We start from the raw sequence: 11354 nt of genomic DNA on the forward strand, positions 1-11354 counted from the left end.
TGCCATGGGCTACATCTGTGTAGGGGATCTAGGTTATCTTCATGCATGGTACTTGGTTGGAGTATGAGTCTCAGGAAAGACCCCTGTGCTCAAAATTTTTGGTTCTGTTGCTCTCCTTGTGCACCTCCAAATGCCCCTCAACTGAAGAATGGATACAGAAATTGTGGTACATCTATACAATGGAGTATTACTCAGCAATGAAAAACAAGGAAATCATGAAATTTGCAGGTAAATGGTGGGACCTGGAAAGGATCATCCTGAGTGATCTATCCCAGAAGCAGAAAGACACATACGGTATATACTCACTCATATAGACATATAATATAGGATAAACCTACTAAAACCTGTACACCTAAAGAAAGTAATCTAGAGGAGGATTCTGAATAAAATGCTCAGTCCCCACCCAGAAAGGTAAAGAGGATGGACATCAGAAGAAGAAGAAAACAGGAAACAAAATAGGAGCCTCCCACAGAGGGCCTCTAAAAGCCTCTGCCCTGAAGACTATCAAAGCAGATGTTGAGACTTATGGCCAAACTTTGTGCAAAATGCATGGAATCTTATCAAAGAAGTGGGAAATAGTAAGATCTGGAGTTTCCCCAATTTAAGATAACACTGACTATAAAGATGTCAAATAGAGACATTATTAGATGGAAATATGTTCATCTATCACTGTCTAACAAAAACTTGTTAGACTTTCACAAAGGCCTTTTATGTACTTATTGACATGATCCCATGGCTTCTCTTTTCGAGATCTCTTTCTTTTTGAGGGCCTCTATCTCTGTCTATTAACTATAACATCCTGGGAAGCAGGTCTCAGGCATTGTGATCTCATAGAAACTAGGATATAGCCACTAGTCCAGAGAACTTGTTAATGGCCAGAGGTCCAGAGTAGGTCAGGATGGATGTTAAGCCTGGACCTGTTACCCCCTGATGGAACTGAGAAGATTGTTGGCCTCAGAGAGCCTTTGTTACTGGTTTGTCAAACTGGGAGGGAAGTGTTTACTTCTCAGGGTGTTGGGGAATTGAGCAAGTAGTAGACAGTAGGTGTTTAATACTTCATAAGTGCTTCCTAAGAAATCCAGGAGTAGACTTCTTGTATTCTCACCAGAAGACAGCCTGCAGAAAAGCTCTTTTGCCTGGCCCATGGTGGACACCTCAGAAAGATGTCTGTCGGTGAGTGTGGATGTTGTCACTGTAGACAAAGGTGGAAGGAGTCAACACCAGTTACTGCTGCTCTCTGGCTTCTGACTCAGCATAAAACTTACATTTTCCCTCATTCTCTACAAGAAAAAGATAGCTCTTATTCTTGAGAGCTCCCTGAAAGCCAACATTTGGTTTACACAACTCCCCTTCCCCTTCCTTGGCAGAGCTGAATCAGTAAGATTTTGAAATGAAAACAAAGGATTCTGGTCCATGGTGACCTCGTGAGTACCATAGCAGACCACACTGCCCACATGAAGGATTATTCCTCCAGGGCCAAGAAAATCTCTCAGTTTCAGTTCCTCCCCCTAAGTTCCTCCCAGCCCCCAACTGAACATCACAAGGCACTGACTTTCCTCACTGCTGTCTTTTCTTGTGCTTAGGCTTGGAAAAGGATCTAAACCCTGAAGACCAGCAACCTGTCTCACTAATTTCCTCCTTAGAGCTCGGAGGCTTGTAGGATAGTGGCACCAGAGCCCGCTGAGTACTCTTCTGAGCCCTGTTCAGGCTCTTGCCTCCTCAGAAGGCACCCAGGGAGAACGTCCTTCCTATAGATATCAATGCTGCAGTTCAAGATCCCTGGACATCCCTGCCTCTCCTGTGCCTTGTCTCTAGATCCACAAATGCTGTTCAGAATGACAACAGTAAGAGAAGGAACATGACAGAGCTTGGCATTGTTGACACAGCCCAGCAGCCCTGTATTGGTCATGGGAATGATGGTGAATACTGTCAGCTTTATGGGACCCAGAATCCACAGGACCCTCACTCAGCATGTTCTGGGCATGTCTGTGACAAAGTCTCTTGACTAGTGTACTTTTGGTGGGAAGACTCACTGACTGTGGATAACCCTGGGCTTGGTTCCTAGGCTGGGTTAAAAAGAAGCAGCTGAGCACCACAGTTCATCTTTGTTCCTTGAATCTGGAAATTTTACCAGCAGCTTCATGTTCCTGCTATAATGTCATTCCCCTCATGATGGGCTGCACCCTCAAACTACCAAAATAAACACTTTCATTCTAAAACAACTAACTAACTAACTAACTAACTAATTAACTAACTAACTAACCCAACTAATACCTCTCCAAAGAGGTACCCCTTTCAGTGTGAGCTTTTTCCTCTGCTCCTGGGATCTCCCTGTAGGTTGTATGTGGTCTCTCCTCATCTGGCCTTCTCTCTAGAACCAGAATCACCTTCCTGTCATAAGGCCATTGACTAAGGCCAAGGACACAAGTGAGGCTGTGACAGCTTCCCCCACCTACTACAGGCTGCAGAGGAATTTACCCTGATTGGGGTGCCTGCCTCCCACAATGCCTTGCGGCTCACCTGGGTTGGTCACATTCAGGATCCCTGCTGCTGCCATTGGTCAGAAACCCTGAGTGGAACAATAAAGCCATGACATCTTTGGGTTGCCCCAGAGAACCCAAACCCTAGCCTGAGCTGTTGCATTACCTCTCCCAGGGGAAGGTGGCAGAGTTTTCTTACCTGCTTTCTGTAGTTTGTACTCAGTCCCCTCCTGAGTTCTGGCCCTGGACCCTTGGTTTGCTCACTCCTTCATTTCCCATCCTTGTGCATCTAACTCTTGGTTCCTCCTTACTCCTGAGATGTCGCCACCTTACAAAGCAGAAGAGGAAGAGAAATTAAGTAGATAGATTTGAGATGAGGAGAGACTAGTGGGGTAATCAGGACGCTGCAGGTAACAGAGGCCCAAGTGAGTGCCCAGCTGAACCTTGTGGTATGAAGTTCCCTGCAGGATAGACTTAGTTAAGGATATTCCTCCTGCCTCCAAGTCCCAGCATTTCAGATTTTCTCACCTGTGTGAAATGCTTCTCTTCTCCTTCCTGGAATTCTCTAGGGTCTAGAATGTAAGAGTCCCCTCCTATAGCATGTTGATGCCAGTGCTGTGCAAACCTGATAGCGGATCCACTGGGGGAAAAAGCCTGTACAGTCCCTGTCCTGCAATTTGTCTTGTCTTCCTCTTTGCCAACAAGGCTCTCTCTGACACCAACTGTACATTCCCTGGACCAAGCTAGGAAAGGTCCCCATCTTAACTCCTGCAGTAGCAGGCCCAAATTAAATTTATGAAGGTCCCTAGTCAAAGGAGCCAGACATTCTGGAAGAGCATTTAGACAACCGAAACACTCTCTGAATTAACCTGGTATACTGGTGCCTGACAAGTGTGAGTGACAGAGTAGCCCTCCCCCCCCAACATGAGCCCCAGCACAGTCAAGTACATGAAGTCAGCTCACAGCGTAAGTGGTGTTTAGCCACATAGCACAGCTTAGGAAAACCATGGCTTCTCCCTGCAGAATAGGGCAGTGGTTGTAGTTCCAGAGATGGAAAGTGGTTGTAATCCCTCAAGTAAGGCATCCAAATCTCCTTCAAGCCCACTTTGCTGTGGCATTGGTGCTGGGTGGGTCTGTGTGACTTCATCAATTCTTTTTCCTAATTTATTTTTTATTGATCACAGTTTGCTCACATTGTATCCCAGCTGAAACCCCTTCCCTCATTCCATTCCAATCCCACCCTCCCTTCTTCATCTCCACCCATGCCCCTCCCCAAGCTCACTGATAGGGGAGTTCCTCCTCCCCTTCCCTCTGAACCTAGCATTTCATGTCTCATCAGGACTGTCTGCATGGTCTTCTTCTGAGCCTGGTAAGGGTGATCCCCTCTCAGACAGGAGGGATGGTCAATGAAACAGCCACTGAAATCATGCCAGAGACAGTCCCTGTTCCCATTACCAGGAAACCCACGTGGAGACTGATCTGCCCTGGACTTCATCTGTGCAGGGGGTCTAGGTTATCTCCATGCATGGTCCTTGTTTCGAGTATCAGTCTCAGAAAAGAATCCTGGGCCCAGATTGTTTGGTTCTGTTGCTCTCCTTGTGGAGCTCTTTACACTCCCAGGCTTTTTATCTTCCCCTTCTTTCATAGGTTCCCTGCACTCTGCCAAAAGTTTGGCTATGAGTCTCAGCATCTGCTTTGATATCCTGCAGGGTAGAGTCTTTCAGAGGCCTCCTGTGGTACGCTCCTATCCTGTTCCCGGTTTTCTCCCTCTTCTGATTTCTCTCTTGTTTGACTTTCTGAGTGAGGATTGAGCATCTCACCCATGGTCCTCTTTCTTGTTTAGCTTCTTTAGGAGTACAGCTTTTAGTATGTTTATCTTATATTATATTTCTAATACCTCATCACATCTTACTCATATCTCCAGAACAGAAATGGACAGAGGACAGGGACAATAAGAATGACAGAATCCTACTACACCTGTATCTTGACAACTGTGGCAGTCACAGGTGTCCTTCTTTGCTTTCTAGTGTGATAAAACCATGAACAGAAATATCTTGGGGAGAAAATGGTTTATTTCAGCATATACTTCCCACATTACAGGCCATCACCAAGGAAATTTTTTTATAGTTATTTTATATAACTTTGCTTTTAGTTTCTCTCTTAACTACCACAAAACAATTGAGACTCATATTTGTTTAATAACAAGCTTCACAACAAAATACTGAGCAGTTATTACTCTATTCTTAACTCTCTAAGCTAATCTGGTTTCCTCCCAGCACGTATCCCAGAGATACTTGCACTTTGTAGCTTTCCTGCCTAGCTGCTTCTCATGGTGTCTCTTAGATTTCTCCCTTGGCTAAATCCCCTACTTCCTCCTCTAAGTCCTCCTCCCCTGGCTGGCAGGCAGTTGAGCCCTATTCTCTCCCCTGCTCATCAGTTTGCTGTCAGCAGCCTCATGGGCATACCTGGGACTATTGAGGAGCACAGTTTATATAACCTCGAGACAGGTGATTCTCAGAACAAGGATTTCAGCCAGATGTGAGGGGTACAGAAGGCAGCATTTGAATAACACAGTAACCTTGTACCTACAGAAAATCAGGGCAGAAACTCAGGGCAGGAACCTTGAGGCAGGAACTGAGGTAGAGGCTACAGAAGAACACTGCCTGCTTACTGCCCTTGCTCCTGCTTGCTTGCTCTCTCATACCACCTGCCCAAGGATGGCACCTTCCACACTGAGTGTAACTTACCACATCCATCATGAGTTAAGAAAATATCCTGCAGATTTGCCCATAAGACAGTCTGATGTAGGATTGAGGTTCTTTCTTCCCACATGACCCTAGCTTGTGTCACCTTGATAAAAATTCAGTAGCAGTGCAGCCCACTTCCATATACCATGTGAAAGGACCTTGCAACATGCTTTGAAGGGACCAAATAAAATCTCCTAGTTATCTTCAGTAGTCAACTTGATACATTGACCTGAGTGAGTCTCAATAAGAGAAGTTGTCATTTTAAAAACAAAACAAAATTCCAATCATTTGAGTTTACCAATAAAGAGTCAGGAGCAAGATGCTGGGGTGAAAACCTGGTAGCTCAGAGAAGCAGCTCACTTTATTTCAACAATATCCCAGAAGGATAAAGCCCTTTGTTCTCAGTTCAAGTCCCAGAGGAAAAAGCTCTTCCTATTCAGCTCATGTCTCAGAAGGAAAAAGTGTTCTCCTTCTCCATGTTGTCTTACGTACCTTCCTTCTCAATGTCCCTCCTGTCAGTTGAATCCCTGTCAGCTGGTTGGTTGCTTTGACTCTTGACCTAGGGTTAACTTTAATCCAGTTTACAGAAAGGTCTTGGATTAAAGCTGTGTTCTAGTTTTGAGCCATACCACAAGAACTTGTTTATAATACACAGAAAGCTTTAGGCTCAAATACTGAGCCACAACACAATTAGATACAGGTATTTACAGTTCACACCTTAGGACTCACAATGGAATAAAATACCCTGCATCAAAAGGTAGCTAAGAAAGCCAGGGGTAGAAAGCAGATGGGCAGTCTTCCTCTGTGGTTTCTGTTTAAGTTCCTGCTTGAGCTCCTGCCCTAGCTTCCCTCGCTAATGTCCTATAGCCTGTAAATTGAAGCAAACTCTTATCTCTACGAGTTGGTTTTGCTCACAGTGTTTCATCACTACAGGGAAGCAAACCAGTACATGGAGCAACTTGAAAAATGATGGTGGGTCTAAGCTTGCTTGCAACAGACAATAATGCAGTCAGAAAAGACTTGAAACATTAGCCATTTAAAGAAGTATTTCCATAAAACATCCTTCGTAGTGAGAACCACACTGTAAATATAAAAATGCAGCTCCTTTCAGTGCACAGTGTCAAAACTGAAAGCCAGATGGAACTCTGCATGCAGTGGTGGGAGAACATCATTGTTTAGTTTTGCTTCCTTTTATCCTTTTAGGATATTGTGGAGCGAGGGTCTCACGGAGGTTTTCCTAGGGCTCCACGAACTTGATGATTTTATTTGAAAGACTTCCCACAGAGCATAGTGGAGCTGACAGCAATAATTTATCACAGAACAACATGAGGCATTCACAGTGGCAAAAGTGAGTAATGTCTGCAGTCCATCATGGAGGATATCGCTGTTCAGGGATGCACAGCAAAGAGCCCATTGTTTGACTGTATGTGGAGGTAGGCTTCATACTTTCCCAAAGCCTGTGGAACAGAAGGCTCCTTTTGGTTCATGATGCTGGCATGCCCATCTACACTTATACTTAAGGAAGGGGATCATAGTATGTTCCTGTTCCTTGGATAACTTTTGTCTAGGTAGTTTGTAAACTATGGAGATGACAGGTTACTAGCAGTTCAGAAACGCAAGTCCTTTGATAGAATCAGATGCACCTCTCATATCCCACTACTTTGACTCAAAATCATGTCATAGCAACTTTAAAAGAATCCTCGAAAGAATAAAATAATACTCAGATAAGAACAGACATCTTTAGCACCTGTAAATACCTCTCTTTATTGGCCTGAATCCCTGCTACCTCTGTTGTCCTCCATTTTGTCTAGTCTGCATTTATCCTTTCATGAGGTTCTTTCATATTCTAAGCAGATAGAATTGTGGTACTTACTCTCCCCTTCCTTAGAGTTAGTGTGCTAACAAGGACACATGATGGGAGATTCAAAGCTGGTTTGGAAGGAAAGGATGGGACCAGGCATGATGGCAAGTGCTGAAATATCTATTACTCCACAAACCCACTGAAACCTTCTCCTTAGGGAAAGTGAAGTAATGTTCTTTATCCTGTTTTCCCAAGCTTGAACAAAGCTCTCCCTGCTATGATCTCTGACTCCTGGTTTGTTTGGTGGTGATTTTAGTGGAATCATTTTAAGTTTCTCTCCCCTTATTTTGATGTTGGCTATAGGCTGGCTGTATATTGCTTTTGTGTTTAGCTATGTGCCCTGTATCCCTGACCTCTCCAAGACTTTAAACATTAAGGGGTGTTGGATTTTGTCAAAGCCTTTTTCAGCATCTAATGAGATGACCATATGATTTTTTTCTTTCTGTTTGTTTATATGCTGAATTACATCGATGGCTTTTCTTCCTGAGTTCTTAGATGGAACCTTGAGTTTATGACTTTTAATATTTTTTCCCCTTAATACCTGATGTTAGTCACATGGTCTAAATAACTATAAAATAGTCTCACCTTACAGCCTTGATTTTTAAATAACTCTTTTAATATTTTAATACATTTCACTGTAAAATATGAAAATTTCAATGTCCTTATGTGTGCCAGAGGGCAGATTTGTAGAGTTGGCTCTCTCTCTCCCTTTACATAGGTTGTGAGAATTGACTCAAGATCAAGTTTTCTACCCACGTACCCATTTGAAAGCCCTTATGGGTATATCTTGTCTAGATTCAAAGCTGGGGTCCTCCTGTCTCTGTCTCTTAAACATACTGACCAGTGCCCACCACCACAAGCACTGTTGTTGGTTACTTCACCTCCTCCGTATGTGTGATCCTACAGTGAAAGTTAATGCATGTGTTCCCTCAGAGACATTCTGCCAGCAGACCATTTGACAAACTTCCTGGTGTAAAGTTTAGACTCAGGACCTTGGAGTCTGGAGAAATAACTTGATGGAGAGATGACATCAGAATCCTAGGGCATATACCATTCATGTTGGCTTGGATACTTTCCCTTCCATTGAAACCATATAATGGAATGGCTTGGAAGCTCATGTAACTGCACTTCTATTTGCATTCACACAACCCACTGTGAATTCTCATGCGAAAGGAGAGGAAATGTTAGAATCTGCTTTGCTAATATTTGACCACATGTGTCTGTTCACCTCGACTTCTGGTATTGAAACATGGTCGAGGTGAACAGACGTGTGTCAGGATTCAAAGAGACAGAAGCCCATGGGAGCGCAGCAGAGGATTGCACAGAGGTTACATCGTTTGCTTTCTTTCCCCGTGTCTGTTTCTTTGTTTCAGACAGGGACAGAGCTGAGCAGTCATTAACGGAGCTGCCTTAACTCTCCCAGGCCACAGGCACACATCCCTCATGAGGAGAGTGGCAGCTGCACATCACAGAGACCACCGTGGGCTGGGCACACTTCCATGTTTGGTGTTTACACTTCATCTCATGTCACTCCTGGTGGGTCCCAGATACAGGCACAAGGCCATCCACGTAGTCCACAGGAGTCGACTTCAGCCTCAGAGTGCTCAAGTCACACTCTATGAAGGTGTCAGGTTGTGGGTGAAATTTGAAGAAGTCTGTTTTTGGAGTTCACAAATCTCAACTTTTGTAAGAGAAATTCATTAAGAATATTTGCTAGTAGAGTGAAAGAATGAAGAGAGAACTGAAATAAATGGCCCTGTCCTTGTCAAACCCACAAACATACTGTCTTTTGATTTCTAATTTAATGTAATCGTCCTCCTTCAAATCCACCAAAACTAGCTGTTTGTGTACCTGACAGCAAGAGAACAGCAGATGAAGGCAGGGACAGTTCCCAGAGATGCTTGCACAGGAGGCAGCGAGAAAGGGAGTGTGTTCTGTGATGCACAGCAGTTGTTAATTTATATGAGGCCTTCTGGGGCTGGGGTGAACTGAAGTTGAGGTTTTAAGTGGAAAATGATGAATTGGGCTGAGCTGATAGGATTTCCTGAGGTGAGGCATGGTTGAATCTATGGCCAAGGCTGTGTCTGGCATGAACAGAATCTTTTGGTTTTCCTGCAAGGTTTGCTCTATGCTTCTCGACCTCATAAGATGTATCAGAACAGCAAACTGTCCACTAACAATAACCTCAGAAACCCCTTCTTCTCTGACATAAGCATCAGGAGCTCATGTAACAGTACCCTTCCCCTCCTCCACGTCCTCACATTAAATAGTGGACACAAGCCCAACCTCACTGACCTGTCCATTGGCTTACGTGACCTAATCCACCTTCTGCTGCTGCTGGTTGTAAACTTCATAGGCAGATATTTTAATGTTTCAGAGGACGGGATGACATCATATGTAAATTGCTTTTCTTCTTAAATAGATTTCTAAGGGGGTCTCTCCATTTGTACCTCTTGCCTCCTGACTGATCTGCAGGCCATCCCCCTCAATCCTAGACACTGAAGGTGACAAACTGCTTGGCCACATGTTACAACTTATAGTGGTTGTTTGCCCTGTCTTCATTCTATTCGTCCATTTCTAGCAACCTTATCATCTGTCTCCATGGTTGTTACCATTAATGTGACCTCACACCACCTACTCTATATTACTGAATACTGCTCTTTTGTATGCCTCAGTTTCCCCAGGAAGTACATAATATCAACACTGTTCATCTTCTGGGAAGCATTCTTTTTGGTGTCATGGCCCTCTCAGGCAGGTCTGTGGTGGCTCTCTTGTGCAAGCACAGAGAGCAGGCCTGGCATCTTCACAGCACCAGCCTTTCTCCAAAAGCATCCCCAAAGAAAGGGCCACCTGGACCATCCTGCTGCTCATGAGCTTCTTCATGCTGATGTCCATCTTAGATGGCTTTATCTTCTGCTCAAGACATACGTTCAAAAATGATCCAATATTCTACCGTGTCAGATTCTTGTGAGCCTTAGTTACACCACTGTTTGTCTCTTCGTGTTCATCAGCAGTGAAAAGGATATAATCATCGTCTAAAGGTCCATGTGTGAGAGAACAGTGACTATTTGATTATTAATGATGGTGAGAATCCCTAAGATGAGGCTAATTGGCATCAGAACCTTGATTCACTATTAACATGCTGTGTTGTAGAGACTTTCTGCAGGGGCTTCAGGTCACAACACACTCTGTATCAAAGCCTCAGAAGACTGCCAGTCCTACCTCAGGGCTCCAGCATCTGCCTTGAGAGTGAAGGGTTGTCTGTTTTTTAAAAACTCCATATTTGTGGGTGAGGAGATGACCAGTGGGAAAGAGCACTTGCTGGGCAAAAATAATGACCTGGGCTGGATGTCTAAGGGCTTCATCTACAGCTCACAGTGTCATGTTTTATACCAGGGCTCATAATGTGTTTCATAGAACTGTTTTGGTTCTGAAACACAATTGCATATAGTTGCAGACCCTGTTCCTGCCTCTGTCAGCAAGGATGAACCTGAACATTCAGGCTGCTCATGGAGCAGAGCCCAGCTTGTCCTGAGCCTCAGCTGTGTCCCATCTGCCTGTGGTCACCCTGGCTCACCAGCTCTGCCTTGAGTGCTCTGCATTGCATCTGATTTCTTTCACAATTCACCTTCAGATTTCACTCACAGCTAAAATCCTGCAACTACAAGTTTGGAAATGCTGGAGAAAACAGTTAATAAAAAAGCTGCTCCAAGGGAAGACTGACCTGGGGAAAGGTCACACCCTGTAGAAGGAAGAACCTTGGGTGGGTAGGAAATTCATAGGAGTTCCTGAATCTCAGAACAGAGGCATCACAGGGAGCTAAATTAATTAGAATTATATCAAAAGTTCAACGTGAGAAAAGACATGGTTGTCCATTTGGTGCAAACTTTCTGATCACTCCAGCAGGTGTGGCAAGGCAGCTCAGATAAAGTTTGTTCTCAGCCCTCCCCAGGAGGCTGTTATCAGGACACAGGGAGTAAGATCACCAGGCAGAGAAGATGTTCCACTGCGATGCCAGGTCTCCCTGACCTCATCAGGAACATGTCACCTTCTACAGACACAGAAATAACATGTCACAGAGAGGCCTTAAATTCTCCCTTCACCTAAGATTTACAGGATCTCCTCAAGCGCACAGTCCTCCCCTGCCATGTCAATCTGGGTAAGTGCTCTGCACCCAAGAGCAAATTCAGAAGGTGGTAGGAACCCAGGCAGGCTGTGGGAGGAGAAGGCTAAAGAGGGGTTTTCAGCAGCTACAGAGGAGATGCT

Source organism: Meriones unguiculatus, chromosome 5 (assembly GCF_030254825.1).
Source record: "Meriones unguiculatus strain TT.TT164.6M chromosome 5, Bangor_MerUng_6.1, whole genome shotgun sequence".
NCBI lineage: Eukaryota > Metazoa > Chordata > Mammalia > Rodentia > Muridae > Meriones > Meriones unguiculatus.